This window comes from Acinonyx jubatus, chromosome A2 (genome assembly GCF_027475565.1).
Source record: "Acinonyx jubatus isolate Ajub_Pintada_27869175 chromosome A2, VMU_Ajub_asm_v1.0, whole genome shotgun sequence".
Classification (NCBI taxonomy): domain Eukaryota; kingdom Metazoa; phylum Chordata; class Mammalia; order Carnivora; family Felidae; genus Acinonyx; species Acinonyx jubatus.
This window is the reverse complement of record NC_069383.1, coordinates 37356062-37370987: the sequence shown is the minus strand read 5'-3', so window position 1 is coordinate 37370987 and position 14926 is coordinate 37356062.

Genomic DNA, 14926 nt, shown 5'->3' with positions numbered 1-14926 from the left:
CCGTTTCCTCCTCGCTCAAGGCTAGGAGCTCTTTTCCCTCAGACAATCCAGCTCTGGGGGCTTCAGCCTTTAAATCAAAAGCTTCACATTCTCCTCCCAGAGGGAGAGAAATCCAAACATTCTCCAACCCCAAGCTACCTTCTTGGAAGGAAAAAGAAAAATACTTTCTTTTAAGGAGGGACAAGACTGAGTAGAATGGGGGTAGGACACCCTAAGCAGGGTCCCTAAATGATACAGAATATATAGTGAGGTTGTTCTCATGATTGTTGCAGTTATCATTGTTGGGTTTTCAGTTTATGCACAAACAACTCATGTTTCCTGTTCCAAATGTACCTGGACTTCCAGGGTAACAATGGTTAAAATGCGTTAAATTCTCTCCAAAGGCTTTATATGCATTACCTCCATTTATCCTCATGGCCACCCTATGATACATGGTCTGTGACACTTAGCATCCCCATTTTACAGGTAAAGATACTGAAGTCTAGAGACGCTAAGTAATTGCCAAGGTTACAAAGGAGGTGATGCTGGAGGCAGTTCAGAAGCCCCTATCAGAAGAGTCCAGAGGCCATGTTCTTACTCCCAGGACAATGCCTTGAAGCTGTACACTGGAACCTAGCTGCATCTGGAACCATTCTGCTCTTCTAGCTAAATCTGGCTTCATGCCAGACTCTTCCTTCTCTAAGGGGAGATTCTCTCAGGTCCCCTCATTCTTGCCTGGTTCATCAGATGAGTCTTTGGAATCTGAACATCTGAATTTGATTTATGGTTTAAGATTTTTTCCCCCAAGAGGTTCCCTAGTGCCTGTATAGGTCAGAGGATGGGAACCAGTATTTGCTTGCTAAGCGATTCCAAGTTCTGGCTATGGTCTAATCAGAACCTTTGCTACATGTAGGACTCATGATCCTGAAATGCAGAAGCTTCTCCCTCCCTCTCCCTCCCTCCTTCACTCCCTTCCCAGAAGCTATATATATTTCCTTTTGCTCCCTAGGTCTACAATGCAGGAAAGATACTACCAGGTGAACAGTTACACATGGATTGCATTTTTAGGGTGCAAATATAGATTTGGTTTACTGAATTTATGAACAAGCCACCTTTACACTCAAAACAGCTTACCCATGTTTTCATCTTTTTCCTTGTAGAGCTGATACGCAGGAGGCATGCACTGGTCTGGCCATATTGGTTGTTTGCATCCAGCCTCTGTCATGATTAGTTGATGCTGAACTGGTTGTGAAATATTTTGACTATCACTTTGTGTGTGCGTGTGTGCATGCATGTGTGTATCTATTCACAGAATCCATCTCCATTAAAAGAACAAATCCATAAACTCAGAGTCGTACAATTTTAGATTTTAGATTTGCACACTGAATCATGCATAGAGAAACAAATCATTAATGGCTGCATTGGAAACCAGAGAGCTTTTGTGGCTTAGCTGAGAAGAGAGAACTGGTAAGAGACAGAAACAAGCCTATAACCCAGATCTGCCAAGTCTCTGGTTTAAGTGCACTCTGCTGTGTGTTGACAACTTCCATCAGACATCAAAGATTAAATAAAGATAAACTTCTGGGTACATTTGGGAAAATTGTTCTTTACCTTTGAACAGAGTGAATCATTTTCAGTCTAGACTTCAGTTTTCCTTACTGGCCTTAGTATCTTAACTATTGCTAAAATCAATGAATGTAAATATTTTTCCTTCTTGATTTTTCCTTCTTGATGCCACTTTCCTCATCTTCCAGCGCCTTCTGCCTGGCTTTCTCCCCTTTAACATTCCTAGAATTCCCATTCTGTAAGAGGTATCTTGCTAGGAGAAGGTTTTCCCAGACTTTTTGGGCCATCTTCCTCTACTTGAGTTCTTATGCTTAATTTGTTCCTATCAGAAGACAGTAATTCTTTCTTCTTTTTTCACATTGCCTTCCATCTTAGTTTCATTTGCTTTTTTCCATTATGTATTTGCTTAAGGTCAGCATATATGGTTAAATTTGCTCATTTAACATTTTTTTTCATCAGTGTACCTTTCCCAAATTTTTGCAGTCTGTCTCTTGCCATTTATTGGTTTTGAAAAAAATTTCAGGTCTAAAGTTGCAGTTTGTTCCAGATATAACATTAAGTGGTACATTTAAGGAAATACAATAAGATTTCAATACAAAAGTTTCCTCACATATATTTCCTAGTCTGATAATTAAAGTGACTTTGTATTTAACAATGGATTCTAGAACGCTTACAGCCATTTAATTCTGAATGGGAGATTTTCATCTTGATAAATCTTATAACTTAATTCAATTTTGGCACTTCTCCCATTGATTCTTTTATTTTATTTATTATTTTTTTAATGTTTACTTATTTATGTATTTTTGGTTTTCTTTTTTTTTTAATATTAAATTTATTGTCAAATTTGTTTCCATACAACACCCAGTGCTCATCCCGACAGGGGCCCTCCTCAGTGCCCATCACCCACGTTCCCCTCCGTCCCACCCCCCATCAACCCTCAGTTTATTCTGTTTTTTAAGAGTCTCTTATGGTTTGGCTCTCTCCCTCTCTCTCTTTTTTTTCTTCCCCTCCTACATGGTCTTCTGTTAAGTTTCTCAGGATCCACATAAGAGTGAAAACATATGGTATCTGTCTTTCTCTGTATGACTTGTTTCACTTAGCATCACACTCTCCAGTTCCATCCATGTTGCTACAAAGGGCCATATTTCGTTCTTTCTCATTGCTAAGTAGTATTCCATTGGATATATAAATGTTTACTTATTTTTGAGAGACAGAGAGAGACAGAGCAGGAGTGGGGCAGGGTCAGAGAGAGAAGGAGACACAGAATCCGAAGCAGGCTTCAGGCTCTGAGCTGTCAGCACAGAGCCCAACGTGGGGCTCGAGCTCATGAACTGTGAAATTGTGACCTGAGCTGAAGTCAGATGCTTAACCGACTGAGCCACCCAGGTGCCCTTGATTTTTGTATTTTAAAATCACTATCAAAATGTTTGCAAGGAATGGCGTTCTTCTTCTTTTCATTTTGGGAAATGGAAAATGAGCACTACTGAGTATATAGCAACATGGGGAAGGGTAGCTTATGGAAGAATCTGTTAGGACTATAAAAAAATTTACTAGAAGAATTAATAGAAAGATTGTCACTGAAGAAGGTGAAGAAGCCTCTTCTTACCTCAAGGAAGGTGGGATTATGTCAGATTATTTTTTCAGATTTCTTTTTATTGTAAACATAAACAAGTTTTATAACATTGTATGTGCCTTTAAATTTTTAGAACTGTGCTTAAAAAGTATGTTATTTATTCTCTGGCATTTAAACTCTTATAAAATATCTTTGTAAACTCTGAACCACACAAGAGAAGTAGAGGACTACTTCTTGTACTTAAGGATACTTTTTCAGTTGGAGCGCCTGGGTGGCTCAGTAGGTTAAGCGTCAGACTTCGGCTCAGGTCATTATCTCATGGCTTGTGAGTTCAAGCCCTGCTTTGGGCTCTGTGCTGACAGCTCAGGGCCTGGAGATTGCTTCACATTCTGTGTCTCCCTCTCTCTCTGCTCCTCCCCCTCTTGTGGTCTCTCTTTCTCTCTCTCAAAAATAAACAAACATTAAAAAATTTACAAAAAAAGATACTTTCTGCTTATTTAAATTCCTAAAATAAAAATATAAATACATACAAAACCATCTCATCAACAACCTTTACCAAATGTCTGCCAAGTCTAAGATAATATAATGTCAGTTTATATCAAAATTGTTGCCTTCTTCTGCCTCCAAGACAGTAGCAAATGTTATTTGTTGAGAGCAAAGGGATTTTCACATACCATTTCTTATGGGTTGAATTGTGCCTCCACAAAAATATGGTGAAATCCTAAGTGCCTTAAAATGTGACTTTCTTTGCAAGTAGGGTAGTTACAAATATAATTAGCCAAAATGAAGTCATACTGGAGTAGGTGGGCCTTAGGCCAGGGATTCTCCTGAAGGAGCAGAGGAACACAGGGAGAAGATGGCCATGTGATGATAGAGGCAGAAATTGGAGTGAGGCATCTGTGAACCGAGGATCACCAAGGATTACTAGCAAATATTAGAAGCTTGAAGAGTCAAGGAAGGATTCTCTCCTACAGGTTTCAGAGTAAGGCATGGTCTGACCAACATCTTAATTTTGGAATTCTAGCCTCCACAAGTATGAGATGCTAAATCCCTGTTATTTTAAACTACCCAGTTTATGGTCTTTTGTTATGGAAACTAACATATCATCTCATTTAACCCTCTCAACAAACATATGACTTAGGTATTATTACTCCTATTATAGAGACTAGAAAATCAAGCAACTTGCTTAAAATTACATAGCCAGTAAAGGAACAAGAGTAGAGCCAAGATTTGAAGCAAGACTGTTTAATAACTATTGTCCTTAACTACCACCCTCAACGTCTCCCACAGATTTAAGAGTTGATATTCCTTCCCAATGCCAGTTACCAAAAGGTTATCAGCTGCCCTGCACCTGCTAATTAGATGGAACTGTTCATGCAAATTAACCAAGTGCATCATTGCAATGTGTAACCCTAACCTTCTAGCTCAAGCAATGGGCTTTCAGTGCAACCAGTTTTTATCTAGTTTTCCATGGAAATTCATTTTTCCCATTAATAATAATCTAAAACATTTTAGAATAATTTATAGAAGTAAAAATCTCAAAGAAAAAACCCTCACGTGGAGATTTTGTTATTTCTAGACACAAATAACTTTATTATGAATAATATACCTAGTTAATTCTGTGTTTTAGAAAACCTTTCTGGCTTCCTGCTAAGTATCCAAACATAATTTGACACATCCTTAGTAAACTAGTAGAGCCTCTAACTATCTCCCTGAGAAATACTACTTCCTGACACTGCCCTTCCTCCAGACCCAACATTTCTAACATTTTCCTCCTTCTCTAAAGTCCTGTGTTCTCTTCTTGAGTTCTCAAATTCTTGGACATACTTCAAGGCTCAGGTGCCATCTCATGCATTCAGCCTTCTCCAGTCTTCTTAGTCCAGAGATCTATCCTGCCTTGATGCCTGTAGTTGGGTTAAGCTATGTATCTTCAGAAGACATGTCTTAGTCCTAAGGTTGGCACCTGTGAATGTGACCTTATTTGGAAATAGGGTCTTATAGATGTACTTAAGTTAAGTATCTTGAGATGAGATCATCTTAAATTTGGGATAGACCTTAAGCCAAAAATAAATATTCTTATAAAAGACAGAAAAAAAAAGATGTCCCAAAGACACACAGATACAGAGGACAGAAAATGATGAAAAGGCCATGTGAAAACAATGGCTGAGATTAGAGGGTATCCACATGCCAAAGAATACCAAGGATTTCCAGTAGTCATAAGAAGCTAGAAGAGAGTCATGGAATATGTCCTCCTCCAGAACCTCCAGAAGGAATCAACCCTGCCATCACCTTGATTGCAGATTCTGTCCTCCAGAACTGTGGGAAAATAGATTTCTGTTACTTCAAAACACCAAGTGTGTGGGAATTTGTTTCCAAGATTGTCTTTGTGGTAAACAGTCATATTAATAAGAGACAATGCCACTAATTTATTCTGGTATCCTAAGTGTTTTTTTTTTATGATTTAGCACTGCTGTTTATAAGCTATTTATTAGAATTTGTGAATTATAGTTTAAGAACATTAAAGCAGCCCAAGTTGCAAATTGATCTTGACTGCAGGTAATGGTAATGTTATTTTACTTTGTTAATGCTTCAACAAAGAACAGACATATATACTGTGCAGTTTTCTCATTCTAGTTAAGATTATTTTAAACTTAAATAATTGAGTAGATGGAATATTTTTATAGATTTTGAAGTCTCAAACTTGAGATATTTTAAAATAGAAAAGCTGAGATGGACAATCTTGGTGAAGAGTGATATATTTGCCACCTTAAAATTTCTTTTTAGCTTTTTGATTATGAAACAGTGTATGAAAAATTTCTTGCTGAGAATGGAAACAGTATAGAAGTATATGGAGTAATAAGTGAAAAAGTGTAAGTTTCTTGTCATGAGTATGTACTCTTTATGTATTATAGATATATATCCCCATCTGTTCTTTATTATTATTCTCTGATAGTCTGTCCTTGCTTCCCCCTTTTAAAACTTTCTTCGTGGTACCTTTTACCATATGAAGTTTTAAGTTTCAGCGTAGGCCAAAATTTCAGCCTTTTTATTTGTAGTTTCTGGGTTTTGTGTCTTGCTTAAGAAGTCCCTTCCCTTCCTAAGATTTTAAAATTTTTCTCATTTTTTAAATCCCTTTTTGCTTATATATTTACTATTGGTAGGAAAAGTGATTTAATTCTCCCCCACTTTAAAGTATAGTTAGCTATCACACCATATTTAGAAGAGTTCATCATTTCTACACGGATTTTGGACATCAGTTTCATTGAGTATTCCATTTCATATATCTGAAGAGTAATTTCTGGACTCTTTAGTCTATTTCCTTGATTTGGTTTTGTATATCTCATTGCCAGTTCAACTCTGTTTTTATTGTCAAGGATCCATAGTATATTTGAATAAGCGTTAGGATCATTCCTCTCTTATTCTTTTTCCTGTGCAAACATTTTCAATATTACTGGGTACTTTTTCTTCCACATGAATTTTAGAATCAGCTTGTCAACCTATATACAAAACAAAATTCCTTTTGGGATTTTGAATGAAACTATATTAAATGAAAAGACCAATTTGAAGAAACAATTCAAGAAAAGTTGGAACTCTGTGTTTATTTGAATATATTTTTATATCCTTTAAGGATATAAACATTGAAAATTTTTGATAGGTGACATCCTATATATTTTACATTTCTTTTACTATTACAAATGGTAGCTTTTCTACCATATTAAAACAATTGGTTATTACTAGTATGTCACAGTGCTATAGAATTTTATACACCAATTTTATATCTGCCTGTGTTACTAAACCCCTTTAAAAAATCTAACAGTTTATCAGTGGGTTTCTCTTGATTTTCTAAGTAAGCAATCATATTCCTTTGCAAAGAATGACAGTTTGACTACTTTTCTATTATTTATCTCCTTTATTTAGTTGTCCAATTGTGTTGGACAGGATCTCACGTTCATGGCTAAATACATAGCCCTGGTGAGGTTGGACATTTCTATCTTGTTAGAGACATCAGTGGAAGTACTTCCAATGTGTTTACATTGAGTATGATTCTTGTTCTCTGTTTTTGGTAAATATTCTCTATGAATTAAAAAAAATCCTACTATTTCTAGCTTGATAAGATTTTGTGTTATATTGTTTTTAGTCAATAAGAGGTGTTGAACTTCATCAAATGGTTTTGGGTTGTATAATCTTTAGCTTTTCCTCTTTAATCTGTTCATATAGTGAATCACATCAATAGATTTATTAAGTTATCTTTGCATCCTTGATTAAATTATCCTTTGTCAACATATTAGTATATGGTTGTTACAAGCAACAAAACCAACTCATGCTAGTTAAGTAGAAAAGCAAGTTATTAAAAGCTATCAAGAAACTCCTGGAATCTCTGGAAAGTTAAAAGAATCAGTCTTGTAGGCTACATGGTCCAGAACAAAGTCTCACATTATTTTCAAGAACTGGTCCAGCAAAGACATACTGCAGAAACAACTGACCACTGACACCCTAACTTTTGTTACCTAAGGTGGACAGCAGACATGCCCTTTGGCCCCATCATTTTTGCATGTACTTGGATATAGATTCTACTGCCCAACAAACGGATTCTAAGCAGTCCCTACTTCTTCATGTCACTTGCGTCCAACCCAAAGTCTTCAGTGGTGGTATCGGATGGGCAAAGCTTAGGTCATGTACCTCCTACTTAAACTTAAGGAGAAACTGGGAAAGAAAATACATGGCATGGGCAGCCTCTTTAATGGGAGATTAGGAATTCCCTGAACAACAGAAAGTTTGTCAGATACTGAGTAAGCCAGAAAGATGACTAATGTCCCTGATAGTTCTGATATATTATTGAAAATATAAGTTGCTGGATTCAATTAGATAACATTTTATTTAAAATTTTATGATTATATTTAAAAATGAAATTATAATATTCTATTTTTGAGCTATCCTTATTTTTGATATGAAGCTAGGCTATTCTTATAGAATAATATGGAAAGATTTGCATGCCTTCTATGCTCTGAGAGAATTTGCATTACATAGTAATTACCTGCCCTTTATATCTTCAGTAAAACTTATAAAACCATCTGGGACCAGAGCCTATTTTTGGGCGAGAGCTTGGACAACACTTGCAATTATTTTTATAATTATTGTTATATTTATGCTTTTTTTCTCCTATTTGGTTCAATCTGATAATGTATATTATATATAACATAATATATAATATAACTTATATAATTTCATCTGTATTTTCAAGTTAATCAGTATTAGAAAGTTTAGTATTCTTTTAGACTTTAAACAATGTCCTCTATAGATATATCTTTTCTTATTATGCATAGTGTTTATTTTTCTTCTTTTATTCTTAGAAAAAGATTCAAAGCTTTTACCTATTTTATGGGACTTTGTAGATTGTGATCATTTGATTTTATTGACCAATTTTAATCCTTTATGTTTTTTATTCCATTCTTTTAAATTTAATCTTTTATAAATTCCTTATTTTTCTTTCTCTTGAGGTATTTTATTATTGTTTTTCTACCTTATTGATCTGAGCTATTAACTTATTTACTTTATTTTTTATTAAAATTATAAACTATATCAAGCAAAGAGGGGAGTGTAGAGATGGATATGCTTATATTCTCCATACAACTTGGACAAATCCTAACATTTTGCCAAATTTGCTTCAGATAATTTAAGGGATACAATATTTCAGGTATTAAGTCTCTTATGAATCCCTCACCGGAAATAACTACTGCCCTAAATTGTAGTAGAAATGCTTTTCTATTTACTACATTTATATGTGCCCACAAGCAACACAGACTTTATGCTGTTTTTAAAACTTATGTAATTGGATCACACTATATGTGTCCTTTTGGAAATTGCTTTTCCTTTTGCTGAGCAATTATGCTTAAGATTTATCTGTGAAAATACATATAGCCTCAGTTTATAAATTTTAACTACTCTGTAACTTCTTTTGATGAACGAGTCACAATTTATTTATACAGTATCCTGTTGATGAGTTTGAGGAAAAAAAGCTTTATCCAAGATAATGCTAAGAGGAACAGAAGACTGACTGTGGGAAGAGTTTTATATTGGACTTCAGACATTGCTGTAAGAGTGCAGCCAAAGCTTCAACTAGCATCATGTTTGGAAATTATCATCTTTCCCAATTTTTAAAAAAATGTTTATTTATTTTTGAGAGAGCACCATCAGAGGAGGGGCAAAGAGAGGGGGACAGAGGATCCAAAGCTGACTCTCTGCTGACAGGCTGACAGCAGTGAGTCCAGTGTGAGGCTGTAACTCACGAACTGCAAGATTTTGACCTAAGCCAAAGCTCAACTGACTGAGCCACCCAGGTGCCCCTCCCATTTCTTTATTAAAAGTTTCTGACTAGGGGTGCCTGGGTGATTCAGTCAGTTAAGCCTCTGACTCCTGATTTCGACTTGGGTCATGATCTGGTGGTGAGATCAAGCCCTGCATCAGGCTTTGCACTGAGTGTGAAGCTGAGTGTGGAAACTGCTCTCTTTTCTCAATCTGTCACTCACTCTCTCCCTCTCTTTCTCCTTCTGCCCCTCCCACACTTGCATGCACTCTCATGCATGCTGTCTCTCTCTCAAAAAAATTTTTTTCAAGAAGCTTTTGATTATGTTTGTTCAGAAAATTTTTGTGGGACCCAAATGGAAACCACTTAGATAATGTGATTAATATATTAAAGTTCATTTTTCATTCAGTGGTCATAAATTTTTGTAAAGCCTGCTTTTCCCCCCAATTTAAAATTAGGAAAATAGAAATAATTGTAAAAAAAGAAGTTGGATTTTCTGAGGTTAGAAATAACATAAAATAATACTGATGAATCTCCTCAAGTTTTGTTCTTTAAGAATATGATGAATATTGGATTTTCATCTACGCTGTGTCTTAGATTTCTCCACCCCCATCTTTCACACTCAACCTTACCTCCTTAACTGAATATGGTACAGCAATAAAATATTGAATGGTTAGATGTTCCCTGTTCTAATTTTTAATGCAGAATATTTTTTACTCTTCTTTAATATAAGAATTGCCTTTTGATGGATTTTTATTCAGGTCAGAAGCCTCAATTAAAAAAAAGTACATGGAAGAGAGGTAGTCCTCATCTGTTTTAAGGCATTTGAAACTACAATAAAGCCCTTCAAATTGATGCTTTAGATATTGTTTCACAGAAGCCCCATTCTATAGGGTTGACCTAAGCTAGATGGTTTGTCTGTATCATGGCATCAAATCTCTCATTAAAAACAGCTGCCATGTCTCCAGATCAAAATTGTATCTACTTATCTATCTATTTAAAAATCCCCAAACACCTCTTCATCCCTAAGCATTTTGAATTTGAGATATATATATATATATATATATATGATTATTAAAAATAGATTATCTTTTTTTACTTTAGGCATGTTATTACAGGGGTAAAAAAAAGTGCCAAATATATGTTACTAAAGCTGTGTAAGACTCAGAAAAAATGGTTGACCCATACAGAGTATGAATGAGCTGTAATATTTTAAGACATATTATTACATTATATTTTAAATTTGAAAACAAAACTTAAAAGAAAACTTTAGGCTCCGAGGAAGAGTATCAAAGAATTGAAAGCAAACCTCTGCCATTCATAAATGTTCTTCATTGGAGATGCCATTGGTGAGGAGTGTAGAGAAGGTGGGATTCTTTTTACTATCTTCCCTTTTGGGAGCAGGGCTAGCTCTGAGAAAACACAAGGAAACTGCCTGAAGTTCCTACTCACTTCTTTGTGACTTAAATCATAGTATTGAAGTAAATTGCCAGAACATCTTAAGGTATTCACCATTTATTTATTTAGTCAAGAAAAATGTATTAAAATGTTTATGTTAAGCACTGTGCTACCTTCTGGTATACTGGTGAATTGAATAGATACAGTCCCTGACCACAAAGGGACTTCCTGTGTAAGACTTTAATTTGTTTGGGTGCATTGGTTTTATTTTTTAACCTGTTCTTTCTAATTGAAGTTTTTACTTTCTACTTTACTGTTTTACCTATTAAAGATCTGAAACATGTCATTTGTCTTCTTCTTAAAGGTCAAAAATGTCTCTGTCTTTAGTGTCCTTTCAGAGAGGGACCCACTGAGTAGGACCTAGTTAATAGCAGTAAGACAGAGCCAGCTGGGAAGGCCCAGAATGTGAGCTATCCTTGCCCCCTGCCACCAGATCGACACCGGAGGGTGGATGCATGTTGGGGTGCTGAGACTCTCATCTAGTGGGTAAAATACAGCCCTAAGAACAATAGCAAACACTTTCATAGCACTTAAAATGTTCCATGTTGTATAACATCCTACTTGCATTAGCTTGTTTACGCCACACCCCCATGAGGTAGATACTAGGTAGTATCTTATTTTCTGTTTTAATTCAGGAACCAACCAGATTCAAATAACATTGGATGTTCTCTTATTAACCTCATTTTAGAGAGAAGAAGCCTGAAGCATGCAGAGATTAATAACTTGTTCAAGATCACATGGTTGGAGATTTCATTGTTCAAATTCATGTAGTCTGGCTCTAGAATCTGTGCTTTTAGCCACTGCACTGTACACACTCTACTTCCTTCCTTCTCCAAATGCATAATCAAAATAAGACTCCTAGTGCCAATGTAGATCTGAATATTTTTACTAGAAAATGTCAAGATCCAAGACAATCTTCTATTGGTTAAAGGAGGGCCTGATTATAGTGCCAGATGCAGAGGGAGAGTCTGTGTAGGGATGAGAACCAGACAGGACTGACAAAGCACACTCTGTATATTTCTTTCACTACATTTGGCTATGTTCTATTAAAAGTATTTGCTCATGTATCCTTCTGTCCTGTCAGAACCCTAACTTATGTAGTCTTGTGATACACATGAAGTCCTATGCTTCTGTCTCCTCATGGTCTTCTCCCATCTGATTTGGATGTGCTTCCTTGGGAATGACCCCTTCCTCCCTCCAGAAGCTTATATATAATCCAATCTTATAAAGATAAAGCTTCTTAAAATCCCGAGACAAGCATTGTGTTGATTTTTCCCCATTTATTTTCATGTTGACATGGTATCTCTGTATTGTAGAGAGATGAAGAATATTGATAAGCATCTTATAGCATGGTAGAGACTGACATAGCTGACATTCACCTTTTTAAAAATATAATTTATTGTCAAGTTGGCTAACATACAGTGCATACAGTGTGCTTTTGGTTTTGAGGGTAGATTCCTGTGATTCATTGTTTACATACAACACCCAGTGCTCATTCCAACAAGTGCCCTCCTCAATGCCCATCACCCATTTCCCCCTCCCCCCCCCATCAGCCCTCAGTTTGTTCTCTGTATTTAATAGTCTCTTATGGTTTGCCTCCCTCTCTCTTGGTTTGTAACTATTTTTTCCCCTCCTCTTCCCCCATGGTCTTCTGTTAAGTTTCTCAAGATCCACATATCAGTGAAAACATATGATATCTGTCTTTCTTTGACTTATTTCACTTAGCATAATACTCTCCACTTCCACCCACATTGCTGCAAATGGCAGGATTTCATTCTTTCTTTCTCATTGCCAAGTAATATCTCATTGTATATATAAACCATATCTTCTTTATCCATTCATCATTTGATGGACATTTAGGCTCTTTCCATAATTTGGCTATTGTTGAAGTTGCTGCTATAAACATTGGGGTACAAGTGCCACTATGCATCAGCACTCCTGTATCCCTTGGGTAAATTCATAGCAGTGCTATTGTTGGGTCATGGAGTAGATCTATTTTTAATTTTTTGAGGAACCTCCACACTGTTTTCCAGAGCGAATGCACCAGTTTGCATTCCCACCAACAGTGCAAGAGGGTTCCCATTTCTCCACATCCTCGCCACTATCTATTGTTTCCTGAGTTGTTAATTTTAGCCACTCTGACCTGTGTGAGGTGGTATCTCAGTGTGGTTTTGATTTGTATTTCCCTGATGGTAAGTGATGTTGAGCATCGTTTCATGTCTGTTGGGCATCTGGATATCTTCTTTGGAAAAGTGTCTATTCATGTCTTCTGCCCATTTCTTCACTGGATTATTTGTTTTTCGGGTGTGGAGTTTGGTATGTTCTTAATAGATTTTGGATACTAACCCTTTATCCGATATATTATTTGCAGATATCTTTCCCATTCCATAGGCTGCCTTTTGGTTTTGTTGATTGTTTCCTTTGCTGTGCAGAAGCCTTTTATCTTGATGAGGTCCCAATAGTTCATTTTTGCTTTTAATTCCCTTGCCTTTGGAGACATGTCAAGCAAGAAATTGCTGCGGCTGAGGTCAAAGAGGTTGTTGCCTGCTCTCTCCTCTAAGGTTTTGATGGTTTCCTATCTCATATTTAGGTCTTTCATCCATTTTGGGTTTATTTTTGTGTGTGGTGTAAGAAAGTGGTCTAGTTTCATTCTTCTGCATGTTGCTGTCCAGTTCTCCCAGCAACATTCGCTAAAGAGACTGTCTTTTTTCCATTGAATACTCTTTCTTGCTTTGTCAAAGATTAGTTGGTCATACTTTTGTGGGTTTAATTCCAGGTTGTCTATTCTATTCCATTGGTGTATGTGTCTGTTTTTGTGCCAATACCATACTGTCTTGATGATTACAGCTTTGTAGTGGAGGCTAACGTCTGTGATTGTGATGCCTCCCACTTTGTTTTTCTTTTTCAATATTACTTTGGCTATTCAGGGTCTTTTGTGGTTCCATACAAATTTTAGGATTGTTTGTTCTAGTTTTGAAAAGAATGCTGGTGCAATTTTGATTGGGATTGTATTGAATGTGTACATTGCTTTGGGTGGTATTGACATTTTAACAGTATTTATTCTTCCAATCCATGAGCATGGAATGTTTTTCCATTTCTTTGTGTCTTCTTCAATTTTATTCATAAGTTTTCTATAGTTTACAGCATACAGATCTTTTACATCTTTGGCTATGTTTATTCCAGGTATTTTATGGTTCTTGGTACAATTGTAAATGGGATCAATTTCTTGATTTCTCTTTGTCTTGTTTTATTATTGGTGTATAGAAATGCAACCAATTTCTGTACATTGATTTTGTATCCTGTGACTTTGCTGAATTCATGTATCAGTTCTAGCAGCTTTTTTGGTGGAGTCTTTCTGGTTTTCCATGTAAAGTATCTGTTGTCTTAACTTAGGTACTTCAATGTACATTATCCCCTTGCTGCTTAGTCGTAAAACGTTAATTTATAGCTGAGCACATGACTGTCCAGAGTCAAGACTAAATTGCCCAGCCTCTCTTGCAGTTAGGTATGGCTATATGACTATATTCTAGTCAATGAGATATAAGTGGAAGCATTATGTGCAACCTTCAGGAAGTATCCTCAAAGACAAGGAGTATGTCCTTCCTTATACTTCTTCCTTCCTGTTAACTGGAATGCAGATAGTTGAAGCTTGAGTGGCCATCGTGGGTCCATGTCTTAAGTATGATAAACTAACAGGACGGGAGGAGATGGGCAATCATGAAAACACCATTTAGCCCTGAATAGTTGTTTGTTTTAACCTCCAGTCTTTATGAGAGAAAAAATAATTGGGATGCCTGGGTGACTCAGTCATTAGAGCTTCCCACTGTTGATATTAGTTCAGGTCATGATCTCACTGTTAATGAGATGGAGAGTTGCATGTGGCTCTGTGCACACTGAGCGCAGAGCCTGCTTAGGATTCTCTCTCTCCCTCTGCCCTTTCCCCACTCAGGTGCATGAGCGCATGCTCCCTCTCTCAAAATAAGTCAATAATAAACATATTAAATTCTAACAAGTTTAAGTCACTGTTATTTTAAATTTATATTTCT